The sequence below is a fragment of the Schistocerca piceifrons genome, chromosome 3, assembly GCF_021461385.2.
Source record: "Schistocerca piceifrons isolate TAMUIC-IGC-003096 chromosome 3, iqSchPice1.1, whole genome shotgun sequence".
NCBI classification, from domain to species: Eukaryota; Metazoa; Arthropoda; class Insecta; order Orthoptera; family Acrididae; genus Schistocerca; species Schistocerca piceifrons.
Genome location: NC_060140.1, coordinates 906,641,403 through 906,655,471, shown reverse-complemented (window position 1 = coordinate 906,655,471; position 14,069 = coordinate 906,641,403). Strand labels below are relative to the sequence as shown.

The window sequence follows — 14,069 nt, the reverse complement described above, 5'->3', positions numbered from 1 at the left end:
CTCAAAGGAAGTGGTCGACCTTTGACCTCGAACTACTGGCCGTGTACGACATGGTGCTCTGCTTCTGTGACGATATTGAAGGGAGACCATTAGCTGACCCACTAAAGAATCTGTCTGCCAACTCCACACCATGCAGATTTAGGCACTTGGACCACATCCCACAGTTCACAACAGATGGTCGCTGCATCACAGAGCAGACAATATGGTTGCGGACTACCTGTCTCGCCTAGCCCCTGTGACCACTCAACTGGATTTCGATAACCTCGTGGATGCACAGCCAGCAAATACGGACCTGGAACGATTCTTGTCAGGTGGCAACACAGGGTTACAACTACGACAATTTCCAGTGCCTGGAACCAGCGAACTTGTTTGGTGCGACATGTCAACAGGGAGACAATGACCTTTCGTCTCTGCCAACTATCGCCGAACAATATTCGACTTGGCTCCAGAACTTAGCTCACTCTGGAGTGTGTCCCACGACAAAACAAGTTTCGGAGTGTTATGTGTAGCCCAATATGAAGAGAGATTGTGCTACTTGGACATGAGTATGCATTCCTTGCCAGAGGGGAAAGACACAACCAGCTGCCGTTAGGAAGCTTCCCTGTCCTGCAAGGCCGTTTTTGCCGTGCACATGTAGATTTAGTGGGGCGACTTCCTGAAGCTAACGGATTTTGTTATATCCTATCAGTCATCGACCAAACAACTCAGTGGGTGGAGGCCGTTCCACCCAGGGACATATCAGTGGAGACAGTGGCGACATCGTTCATCGACTGATTGATAGTGAGATTTGGCTGCCCTGAGTCGCTTACAACCGATAAGGGCAGACAATTCAAATTGACCCTATTTTCAGAACTGTGCTGCCTCTGCAGCTGCCACCACCACTTCCATACCACAGCCAACCATCCACAGTCAAATGGTCTAGTGGAACAGTGGCACTGCATGCTGAAAATAGCACTGGTGTGCCACGATAGTGAATGGTCAGAGGCCCCACCTTGGTTGCTGCTGGGTATTAGAATGGACCACAAAGAGGACCTCGATGCTTTGCTAGCGGGGATCATCTACGATGAAGCGATTAGTCTCCCGACGGAATTTGTTACACAGACAATGGACGAAGGCAACGAGTACCTCCCAGATCACATAGACAGGTCAGAGAACGGATACGCAGCTTCGAAGTCCCACTGCCGTCGCACCACACAACACCCACTGTGTTTGTACACAAAAACCTACAGACTTGCATTCACGTAATGCTACGCACAGATGCCATCAAGCCAGCACTGCACCCAGCGTACAGTGGACCATATAAAGTACTAAGACAGGGACCCAACACATTCAAAATCATGCTAGCCGGCAAACCCACTACTGTGTCTGTCAGTTGACTGAAGCCAGCATAGACTTTGGCGGAGACGCTGGGGAACAATACCACCCCTTTGGCCCCACTCCATGACACAACCTCCTTTTCCGTCACAGTTGATGTCAAGCACTACCTCTACATGACATGATGATCGTGGTATCTGTCACAGACAAAAACGGACACTTTGGCAATAGCACTGCATCACGAACATTGTACCAGATGATGATGATGATGATGATGATGATGATGATGATATTTGGATTGTGGGGTGCTCAAGTGTGTGGTTGTCAAAGCTGTTACAAAGTTCCAATCTTTACACAGTCCATACTCGCCACTTTTGTGAATGATGATGAAATGATGCGGACAACACAAACACCCAGTCTTCGAGTACGCCTCCACCACAGGATCACATATAACCACCGGCGGATGACCTAAAGATGGCACCTCCAGTACCACCTCCTTAGCTAGTACTGATGTCACAAATAGGTAGACCCCTGCGCCGACTTGACATCTAGATGAGTACGAGCTAGACAGCATCTCCAGAGACGACCTGCACCACACTGCAACACAACTTAAGCACTCCATGCCTTTGGGGGGGAGGGGGGGGGAGCCATGTGGGGACACAAGCTCTATGGACTTCCAGCCCCAAGAAAATATCTCTGCAAAAACATAATCTTTGCACCTCGGGTAGTGTGTTCTGAGACACCAAGAGTTTCGAGTTGTATCTGTCCATGTAATGTGTATAAATAAATATTGTGTGTGTGAATCTGTAATGTTGACAGTCTTTACACACCATGAACATCATATTCATTACCCAATTCCTACAAATTCATATTGCTGACAGTTGGGTGAATTGGTATATTCGGTTTGTGTAATTTTAGTTGAGATCTTAACTTTGACAATTGCAGAGTCACAATTTTCAGTGACATTTTATCTTTAGGTAAAAATGGAAAATTATTTTCATTGACTAGCTTTTTTACCATCATTTGAAATTTTGGCATTGGATCCTTATTGATTTCAATTATTCAATTTTCACTGAAAAACTTTAAAGGTTTGGAAATGTAATCATCTTCACTAACCACTACTAAAGTATTTCCTTTGTCTGCCATTGTTATAATAGCTTTACAGAATTTTTAACTATTTTGGATTTGTTGTTTCATTTATTTTTACTAATTTCTAATTTACTAAAATGTGAATGTTTAGTAGCAACTTAAACGTCAACATTGTAAAACGTGAATTAGTCATCTGTAGTATTGAGCAGTTTTGAAAAAGTTAAGAGACATTTGGTTACTTAAAAATAGATGCAACTTACACATTTCTCAATTTAACATTTATCTTTATTTTCTTTTTTTTGTCTCTTAAAAGTGCTCCTGATTTCTGACTTCATCTATAGAATGCTGCCCTTATGTTGCACAAATGACGTAACATAAGAGTTGACCTTAATATTAATTTTGTTTTATTTTGATATAACATGTTTAGCTAAGCACTGTTTATTAAAAAAAATTCATTTTCAGTTTCATGTAATTGGTTCTTATCCCTCTTAATTACTAACTTAATGTGATAAGCGATGGATGGAGCATCCAGTACTTATAGTCCCTCTACCCTAATCAGCAGTCGAAGTTCATGTATCTTTGATACCTGCTCTGTTCAGTGCCACTACGTGCCATCGTGTGTATAACTTATTTTAATTTTGGTCATTTTTACACATCTTACATTTACTGATATTAATAGCTGTCTCTCTAAATCTAAATTGTACTTACTTTTCAGTCATATGGTCTGAAAATAGTCACTATTTGACCAAAACCAGTTGCCATTTTTAATAAATACTCTGTTGCAATCAAGACTATTTTAATTTTAAAACATTCCATTGATATAACTGTTTTATTCTACAGAAAATGCTTTCAAAAATTGGCCATTATTTATTATATTGTAATTTCTCCAATGAGATGTGTAATGATTGAAATCTTCTGCGGCTGTTATTGCATGCCTCCTGTATGTTGTTCTAGGAACAGAGACAATCAGCTACTTGTGGAACTGAGTCTGGTAGATGGATACAACTAAAACTTTCACATCCTTTCGAGTATTATTCTTGCCTAAACTACCTCTTTTACTTTTTTCCAATTATTGTCTACTGAGATAAACACACCACCTCCAGTATTGTAGGACATTCCTTTTCAGGAAACACTTAGATTTTCTCTGCGCATCTCGCTTTTGTAAATTTCTGGCATCGGCCAACTCTCACTACAGAGCAATATATGTGCACCCACAGCTTTTTAATAGTGCTTCAAACCTCTCAGCATCTTTCCATTCTACTGTGAATGCTACTATAATTTATTACTAATACAGTGCTGGTCGCAAAATGTTTCTTCTGAAGGTGGAGCTTTCACTTAATTCCAATGAAGTCTCCAAATTGATGCAGTTGAATATAGAATTATCTTGGGATTCATCACTTCTCGAAACCTACGTAAGTTGAGGCATTCATTTCATGTTGGGTACCTTTTGATACTATAAAATATTGCTACTGTGACCTCAGAAAATATTGAACAGTGTTGCTTTATTAAGCACCAAGATGCAGTAATCAAATGTGTGTGTGTGTGTGTGTGTTTTTTTTTTTCGTTATTGAACATAATTGTAGACCTAAAAATATTTAAAAATAACACCAAAATTTTAGAAGCATCTCAAATTAAATTAACTTTGCCATATGCCTATGGCATACCTGATAGATGCAGACTTTTATTTCAGTGTACTTCATTCATTATCCAGGTGGACAAAACACAAGTTGTTCATTATCTCTTATCTCAGCAAAGCAATTTATTGTTGAGGGAAGCTTGAAATTCTGGGTGGTGGGTATTCAACACATCACACATGACATTCACACTCTTTCAAAACCTGTCACACATCTGAAATATTTATGTATCAGAACATACAAAAAAAGTATTTAATTTCTGATTACAATTGCAGTAATATTCTGAGATAACATTAGCAAGTATGGAAATTCCTAGATGGAAAAAATACTTAAATAAGGGAAAGACAACCAGTTACATATAGAGGATTGGTGCGCGACGTACAGAAATATGTAATAGAAAATGGTTAACACAAGTTTTTGTGTTACTGTGTGTGCCACACACAAAGACCTTGTAAAAAATAACTAGACTCACTGATGGCGCTGCAGTCGCAGGATAATTTGAACTTTCGGCTGAACGCCATTATAGTGGTGGTAGTCTGATGTCTTGTGTAGTACTGTTGTTTATGAAGACCCTGATTTAACGTTGTATATTTGTTGGGGCGTACATACAGGATTTGTTACTCGTAATTCTACTGTCTGTACGTCAGGATGCTGTCAGGAGGCAAGATTTCCGACGGACAGAATACCATTTTATATGTTCCGATCATTTTGAAGAAAGTTGTTTCCTTGAAAATTACGTAAATCGCAGAAAGCTGAAAGATGATGCTGTTCCATCCATCTTTCGTTTTCCATATACAGCAGAAGATAAATTTTTCTTTGTGAACCACATTTTATTTTAACTATAAAAGTTGAGTTGCAAGCAACACGAAATTTGAGTTAGCAGGCTTTTTATCGTTATAAAATGCAACTGAATGTGTGTAATTGTAATCTGATTTCACAACTTCTCTCGCTGGAACAGTTGTTGAGTTTTATTTATTATATGAAAAAACCACACATATAAACTGAAGTGTACATATTCGAAAGTAAATATTGTGACTAATGCGATACTGGATGCCTGCCTGAAGTCTTGTTTGTTGTAGCTGGCTGATCGGTAGTGGTTTCATGGTCTAGGTTAGGTTGAAACTTGATAATTTGGTCGTGAGTTGCCAAAGCACTACGCCATATATAACGCACTTTTCATCATAAAATCTAAAGCAAGGTAGAGTCAGAAAATATCTATTAACATAGTGGGCAAATCTTAGAGTATTTTGATGCATTTTGCGTACATCTATCGTAAATGAACTACGAAAAATGCTAGGGGTCCAGTGCATAACTTTGAGCTACGGCAGATTCCATGTACTACGTAACATAAATTCATAAACAGTGACTAGTTGCTGTTTATTCATAAATTAAAAACTATATTGTAGTAACGTATTTAAATGAGGCATTATTTTTGTGACCTAACTCTAGGGAAGGCATTTTATAACCAAAAGCGATGTATAAACATTCGAACTCCGCGCGTCAGTTTACCACTGTAATGGCCGCCGGCCAGCTATTCAATTTGTCCGCTCTTCACAGTCGACCACTCGTGCGGTTGTGGGGGCCTGGCCACACACAAATCCTACATTGATAAGTGGAAGCTTGTCCCATATTTTAAGTAGTTTTGCAAGAAGAATTCGCGAATAGATATGAAATTCAACTTCTCTGTATGACATGTAAAGTAAAGACTGTTTCAAAAGATATATCCAGTTTCTCAAGACTGCATTATCTACATGAATGAAGATGGAAACTAGGGTTACATCCTGACTATGCCATAGGACTACAGAGTTAAAATACCTGATTTTACGAGGTTGGCCACATGCAAAACACTGGAATAATTTTTACGATTATGTTTTGGATCAAAGTTTTCACTTACTCTATAGAATGTTCAGTGTGCCCTGTATCAGACACACATGTCCCGTAGTTCGTGAACAAGTCTGAAGTTACCGCATTCAGTGCTGTTGCTGTGCACCCCTGGAGTTCACTCAAAGTTGTTGGAAGGGAAGGCATGTGAACAAAATCTCACAGACCCCCCCCCACCCCCAACGCTCTCCCGCCAGAATAAATCATACTCTGTGAAACCAGGTGACCTCAGGAGCCAATGGTGCAGTACTTTGTTGAGACAGCTTATTGTAAAAAATGCTCTTACATGCAGTTGCCAGTGTGGTGGTTCTCCTTCCTGTTGGAAAATGAAATTTTTGACATGTTCTGCAATTGTGTAATGAATGAGTGAACTAGCTGCACCAGGTAGACTCCTACCAGCAACATCATAAGCAGGCAATCAACAGCTGGTGCCAAGATAGAAACTTGCTATCTTCATTTATTTAGAAGATATCTTGTGAAGTCAGATGACTCTTTTTCAGAACACTACGTAGAGTGGAACACACAGTGTCAATGTCTGTCTTTCGTTAAATGACAGTCTTGCCCATTTTCTCGCATTATTGTGTGAATGTACTGTAGATTACTGAATGCAGCAGGCTAGTTGGAATTTCTGATTTACTTGCCAATTAATGAGATTTTCTAACTAAACCAGTTAATCAGATCTGCTCCAAGCCGGTTCCGAGGAGCTTGGTGCCTTCCATGGTAGTACCAAAGTTAACCTGAAGGAGACCACTAATCGGAAACTGGTTATCTTTGTTCCATGGCCAATTCAGCACTGCCGTTTTGATATTCTAATCTATTTGAAGCCTTACTTGAGTTGTGATACAGAATTTTGGAACCTTTACAGCAAGGTGATTCCATTTAAAACTGAGGCTGAGACATTTTTAAAAGTTTATTTTGAATTAAATTTGTCATAGTTTTCTGAATCTACAGAAGTTAAATTTTTGTGTAATGAAAAAATTATCAAAGCTACAAAAATGATTTGATGAAATAGAGCTGTATGAAGTCGGCACTTCTGTAGATGAGGATGGAGGACAAAAAGTTTGTTTTTTATACTGGTGTATGTTTAAGTTGCAGCCATAGTTGTTGTTTCAGTTGTTAAATTTCAAAAGAACAACATTATTTTTCACACGAACTTCAGTTTTTTAAAGAAAGTTAAGATATGAAGTATGCAGCTCATTTACAAAAACAGTCATGCATGTAGTGTCCCACCGGTGACAAACAACATGAAAAACTTATATTCTGTCACTTAGCAATATAGGAAATCTGTTGATTTTAACTTAGGAGTGAGAAACCCAATGAATAACGTATAGTGACACATAAAGGAGTTTTTAATGCATGAACAACCACATGGTGAGCAGTATGTAGGAATCTGTCTTGTAATAACAGGACCCTGTTTACTCATGAACATCTCTGGCATTCGGGTAGCACCTTGGTAGATGAAGAGAAGGCTTAACGCTCTGTTTTGTACCTTCTATAGTTAGTTAATGAGCATGTTAGCAGCACTGTGCCACATTGCAGTGGCATACTCCAATACTGGCCTTACAAGGGCCAGGTGTATTGTAACTCCACAGTTTGTGGTGACATTGAGTTGTGTTTTAGGAGGGGTAAAGTGGTTTTTATTTGTCCCATCACTTTCGCCTGGCCTGACAGATATGTGGTCCCCATGTGTGATGCCTCTCAAGGGTCCCATGTATGTATTTTCTGGTTTGTGACCATGTGGTTGGACCTCCCATGATATGGACCAAAAGTAAATCCAGAGGAAGTTTTTTTCCAAATGATAATCGGAGCATGGCACTTTGCCGCATTCGTCGTCAACCTCTACCTCCTAGCCCAGGCTCCGAGCTTGTCGCGTGCCTGTTGCAGATGATGTCACATGATGTGTGCATTTATACTGGATATAAAAAGTGTAGTGTTGTTGTTGTATAATGCCAGTTCAACCCTCAGTGTTCTTGCAGTATCAAAAGTGAGTGGAATATACAGCAGTGGCCAAGTAAGGACCCTTGTGACACACCTGCCCTGATTTGTGTCCCACCCATGACAGTCTTTTGGTTTATTACTGAATTGTAAAGAATTTAACACTTCTTGTCATTTTTTAGTTATATTGGTTGGTGTAACAAGTGTTTTAATGGTTGACACGAATTTTGACCCACTATTTATTCAGGTAATGGGAAAACAAAGCATAATAGCCAACTTCAAGAAAAGTTGCAGAAAGATGTCAGCAAATACAGTACCCACAAAGGAAAAGAGAGAAAACAGGATAGAAAAAGAGGGGGAAACATGAAGATAAAGGCATCACCCTGTTGAAAAATTTCTAATTGCACATCTGGAAGAAAAAGAAGGTGTAGGCTTAAACTAAAATCTATACTGACTGAAAATGGGTTGGAGACCTGTGCTTTCCAGATATGATCACACAAATGTCTTCAGGCCATCAGTAAAGCTGTTTCATGGACAAAGAAGGAAAAAGCCGCAGTTCATAATAAAAAGTTTACATGGAAAGCCTGCCTAAAGAGGTAGAAAGCAAACTTTCTTAGAAGACAAGAAAATTTCATCTTGTGAACTTACAGGTGATAATCTGCTCAAAATACAAAACTTTTCCGCAAGCCATAAAATCAGCAGGCAGTTACCTTGTATTACAGGTGTCAAGTCTGTTGTAGGCCCAGCAACTGGGAAAATAGCCTGCAGAAATATTACATGCATGTGACAGTACAGGAAACTTTTCTTTTAAGGAAGCATTTCTTTTTTTTATTTAAGTAAGAATATTCAGATACTGAAATCTAGTTTTTCAACTTAAACCCACTGCACATCTCTCATCCATACAGACTCTGGGACAAGTGATGAACAGTCATGACAAGTAATGAACAGTCATATTTTGGGGATGTACATATATAAAATCTTGAAGTTACAGGGTCAGAACCAGTTCTCTAAAAGATCTTTCCGAGAACATATATTGTGTTCAAGTTTCAAACTGCAAGAAAGATATCAGCCAAATACACATTTTCTGCAATTGCACAGAGGGCTCAGGGAAACTGAGAAATACGGATTATGTATATGAGATCTGGTAAGGACTCAGTGAAGATATTCAGAGTTGACAAGGAGGATGTATCCTACCTTGAGTTTAAATATCTTCTGCTATTCTCTCAATTCCAGTCATCGAACATTTTAGGAACATCTTGTACTATGAATTTTCAGGAAATTTAGACACTTTGATAGTGGATGTAAAGTAATCTGCATAGTTTTTGGTGGCACAGTTTTTAAGTTAAAATAATTAGGTATTCAGGACTTCAAAGTAATACTGTACTGATATGTGTCTTATTTACAGATAGCAAAACTTTCCTACAAGGACGTTTAAATAGGAAGTGAGGTCTAAATGTGGTGATACAAACTGTTGCGTCACCATACAAATTTTTCAGTCTTCCGTGAAGGCAAATGGGTGTTTACCTTCTGCATTCAAGAATTATATCGCAGAACATTGCCTAATACCACCATCGATGTCAGTCATTTGACAAGCGACTGCGGTACCAACATCTGTTGACATTGAAGTTACTATTCCAGTGGATTGGAGAACCAGCTTTGTAAAATAGCACAAAATTCAAATTTTTCATAGAAAAAAGTTTATTTAAGGAGAAAACAAAATTTGGACACATTACTTTTTGACTGACCCCCATGTTGTAATAAAATTAATTTTAGCTAGTACAAACAGATTCTACTTCCCATAAGTCTCACTCGTGACTATTCCCTGTTCTATGCATGATGATTTCTGATTGCAATTTTTATAAGTTAATATTAATTATGTTACATTTATTTATATATCATGGCGTAGGTATAATTTTAATAGAGTGAATTCGAAGTTTTCAAAAGAAAATAAGGGCACAATTCTCAGAGCCCTTGTAAAATGTTGGTAGGCATTCAGTGTTATGTCCCTTTGCTGTCCCACTCATGACTAGAATTTAAAGATGATCAAGTGTTAACTTTGTAAACTTCAGATATTCTCATTTAAAGGGGAGGTAAAACAACATGAACATGAGTCAGTCATTACTTCATTGCTATTTATACTTGTTGTTGTATTAGCTTTTGATCATTGAAAAACATAACACAACTGTTCCTGTCGTGACAGTGGAATCACCCAGGAAAATTTATCATCAGATTCCCTCCTCTGCCTAATCGTGTAGGAAATCTCATATGCTTAACTTCTATTGTTCATAAAATTACAGGTTCCTTATATTAATGTGGTATTCAAATGATGCGTACCACACATTTAGAATTTTTGTCGAATATGCTCTTTTTTTTTTTTTAATGTCAAATTTTCAACATTATGCAGAACTTCTTATTGCAGCTTGTCTGATAACCAATATGAAAGTAAAATGACAATTGTTTCCTCTCTATGAGCTACTTCCAAACTGGCTAAAAATGAATAACACTTCCCAACTGTCTCTGAATGGGAATACTGAAACATACCCCCCCCCCCCCCCCCCCCATACCAAGCACCCAAACAAATGTAATCACAAATGTGGAGTGTGAATATTCCATGAACTAAATACAAGGATTTCTGTTCCTGCAAGGGGCAGTGTGGATATGTAGGATGTCACCCTTTCTTAAAAACTAACTATATTTTTCTGTTCATAATAATCTCCACTCGTAACTGCTTGTGTACACACCAGTGATCTATTTACTAATTCTTTGTGGGTGTATCTTTCCAGAATCAATAACTATGAAAGTTTCTAGGGCACAGCACAAATAAATAAAATTATTGCGGGTAAAGTTCGTATGCTCTTCCTAAAAGAGAAAATGTTAGTCTATCAGTTTCCAGTTGGCACTCAGTATTATGAGGGCATTCAAATGAAAACAGAACACCTACCACAATGGGATCATGGAATGGTAGTTCCATTCAAAAGTAATCATCAGACCATTAAGACATTTATCATGAGATGATAAAGTCTTGTTTCATAGAATGTGGTCGGCCACTGATGGATTCCACAACTTCACCCACTTCTGCACTTCCTTGTCTGACTGAAGCTGACATCATCCATGTCTTTCTTCAGGTCACCAAAGATGTAAAAATCACGGAGTTGTAGGTACAGGCTGTATCAAGGATGTTGCAGTGTTTCCGAATCAAAAAACTGAAGTGTAGCCTTTGTCTGCCTTGTATTGTGGGGGGCAAACATTATCATGCAACAGGATGGTTCCGTCTTACAGCATTCCAACATCCTGAGGCCAAATGTCAAAACCAGCAGTGGAAACATCCCACATTTTCACCACCAAAGAATAGCAAAGCTGTTCACACATTTTATGGAAAAGTCATAATGACCTCCTTCAAATGCAGTGAAGCTCTGCTCGTGAAGTTGCTAGTGCCTGGAATTACAATCAGTGCGCAGCACAATGAAGACACTTTACAGAAATTGTGATGCATCATAAAGTCAGAATGCCTGCCCCCACACTACCAATCAGACTAAGGCTACGCTTCAGCTGTTTTGTTTGGAAACACTGCAGCATCCTCCTTACAACCCATATCTTCTACTGTGTGATCCTCACATCGGTGGTGACCTGAAGAAAGACATGCATGGACTTCAGTTTCTGTCGGACGAGGAAGAGTAAATGTGGGTGCAGCTGCGGACCCCATCAGCGGCTCACCGCATTCTGCGAAACAGGAGTTTGATCGTCTCGTCTCCCAGTGGGATAGCTGTTTTAACAAGTGTGGTGATTACTTTCGAATGGAACCATTCCATGGTCCCCTATCGGTGTGTGTGTGTGATTTTCTTTCGACTGCCCCTTATTCATGAACAACTCACAGTAAACATATGAAAACATTGGAAGTCTGAAAGGCAAATTGATTTAAGTCTCAGTTCCTCAATGATTTCCTTTATGAATTGTATTCTGTCATGTCCAAAACGTACCGCACAAACACTCTGTGCAGAATCTTGAGTCTGTGAATGCACTTATCGTGATAAATCCAAACCTGTTTTAAAGTTCACTGATTCCAACACTGGTATCTGAGGCAAATGTCCTATTGGCACAGGAGTCCATGTCACAACTGTACCAGCAGCTCTGCCTTGACTCACCACAGATTGAGCAAGCACTTAATTGCTGTTTTGGTCACAGTGTAAAGTCATGGTGTAAATCAATGTCACTTAAGAGTTTTTCTAATTGGTACTGTGTCATTATATAGTAACTTTTCCTATGTAGGTTTAATTTCTAGAGAATATGAGAAAAGTGCGTCATTCTACTTCAAGAACAGTGCTCAAAATAATGAAAACTGTGCAACTCACAAATTGACCGCTATGGAACCATATGATAGAAATTTGTTTTAAGCAGACCATTGACAACATTTTTTTGTCAGTTTGTACAGTTTCCTCAATTACACAATAAGGCAGATGCCGGAGGATTTCTACTGTATATTGAATTGAAAGGATAATTGATGAACCATAAATTTCTTGTCTCTGGCTGTCATTTGCAGAGGACTCACAGTATTTGAAAAACAGAAAATAACTTGAAATCTGAAACTTGGTGGCAGATTAAAGTTGTGTGCCCAACCAATATTTGGACCCAGGACTTCTGCTGTTCATGAGCAACTTCTCTACCAGCTGAGCTAGTCAAGCAAGACTTACAACCATCATCACTGCTTTACTTCTGCCGGTACATCATCTCGTACCTTCCAAACTTCACAGAAGTTCTCCCGCTAAATTTGTGGGACTAGCTCTCCTGGAAGAAAGGGCACTGTGAAGGCATGGCTTAGCTGCAGATTGGGAAGGTAGATGAGGTATGGCAGAAGAAGTAAAGCTGTGATGACAGGTTGTGAGTCATGCTTGGGTAGATCAGTTAAAGTCCTGGTCTGGCACACAGTTTTAATATATCTGTAGGTTTCAGGGCAGCACATGTGCCATTCTGGAATCTAGAAAGCTACTTGTACAAAACTTGTGAAAGTACAAGTTCTCTAAGTTTTTCTTAGTCCATATCAAATGATGAGTTCATTATATGCAGTGCATGATGTCATAAGGTGGTGAGTGCACATCAGGCCCTACATCTAACTTTGGCTATGAGAAGTACATCTCAGCTTCCTTGACACTTTACAATATGTTAATGATCACGAAAGTGACAGTATAGCTAATGTTGAGGTGGTGTTCATACACCCATTTACTGGCCGGTGACGATCTTATTCAATGTACAACTGGGGCTAGGAACATCCCCTGCAACTGTTCCCACTCTTCTGGCCCATCCTGTTGCTGTTGTCAGTGAAACAGTACTTACCATTTCTGATTATACCATTGCCATGCAACATTCCAAATTCCATTTCGCAACATGAAAGGAGTGCTCTCTTTTCAGTGTGGTAATCAAGCTACTTTTAATTAATTTTATTTTGTGGGTGCTAAATTACTTCATTATGTCACAGACAGACACCTTTGCTTGTACTGTAATGGTCCATTGTACATTGGTTTTGGGTGGAGAGAAAAGTCAGTTTGATCACACAAAAAACTGCATCATCTGATTGTCTCAGAATTTGTTGAATGCTTTAATGAAAAGATATTTGCTGCATTACAAATATTGTTATGTACAGTGTGTGGATGCATGCCTACTTGCACTTGTGCATCAATTCTGTGACAACTGAAGTATTGTTTCATACATTGTCTAATGTTTGTAATATTCTTTTGCAGACCAATCGAGAGTCATGGGTTAAGGCAGCTTATTAGAGGTAAGCCCAATTCATTAGTTCATTTTTCTTTATTGATTCCCATACTTCCACACTTACTTGCTTTTGCCAATTACAAATCATAATTGTTCTTTTTCAAAATAGTGTGTTAATCATTAATTTGTCAATCTTTGGTTGCAAATAACATATGATTTACATTCTGTTACAGTGTTGTTTATATTCTTTCTTATGTTCAGCATGACTCAGTTGTTACTTTCTGGTTTGAAATGAAACATTACAGCATTTATTTTCAACTAGACACAGTTGACATCAGCTTGCAGATGTTCTTTCATAACAAAAGTAGCAATGTAATTGCGTCACTGTGTGTGTGTTGATTTTTGTTTCAGATAGGTTTAATAGTAATCTTTTTGAACTAGTTTCTCAATTGTGAGAAGAATAGCTTATGTTGTGTAATTGTGTCTGTGCAATAAGCATTGCCAGAAGAGAAT

The 14,069-nt window shown here is 38.7% G+C and overlaps 1 long non-coding RNA gene across 1 annotated transcript in view; it reads left to right on the top strand.

Moving 5' to 3' along the window:
- LOC124788073 overlaps positions 1-14,069 on the top strand; it is a 205,865-nt gene that overhangs the window by 174,747 nt on the left and 17,049 nt on the right. Inside the window, exon 3 of the long non-coding RNA XR_007016056.1 lies at positions 13,586-13,623. This is a non-coding gene — a long non-coding RNA (uncharacterized LOC124788073). The remainder of the gene's footprint in view (positions 1-13,585; positions 13,624-14,069) is intronic.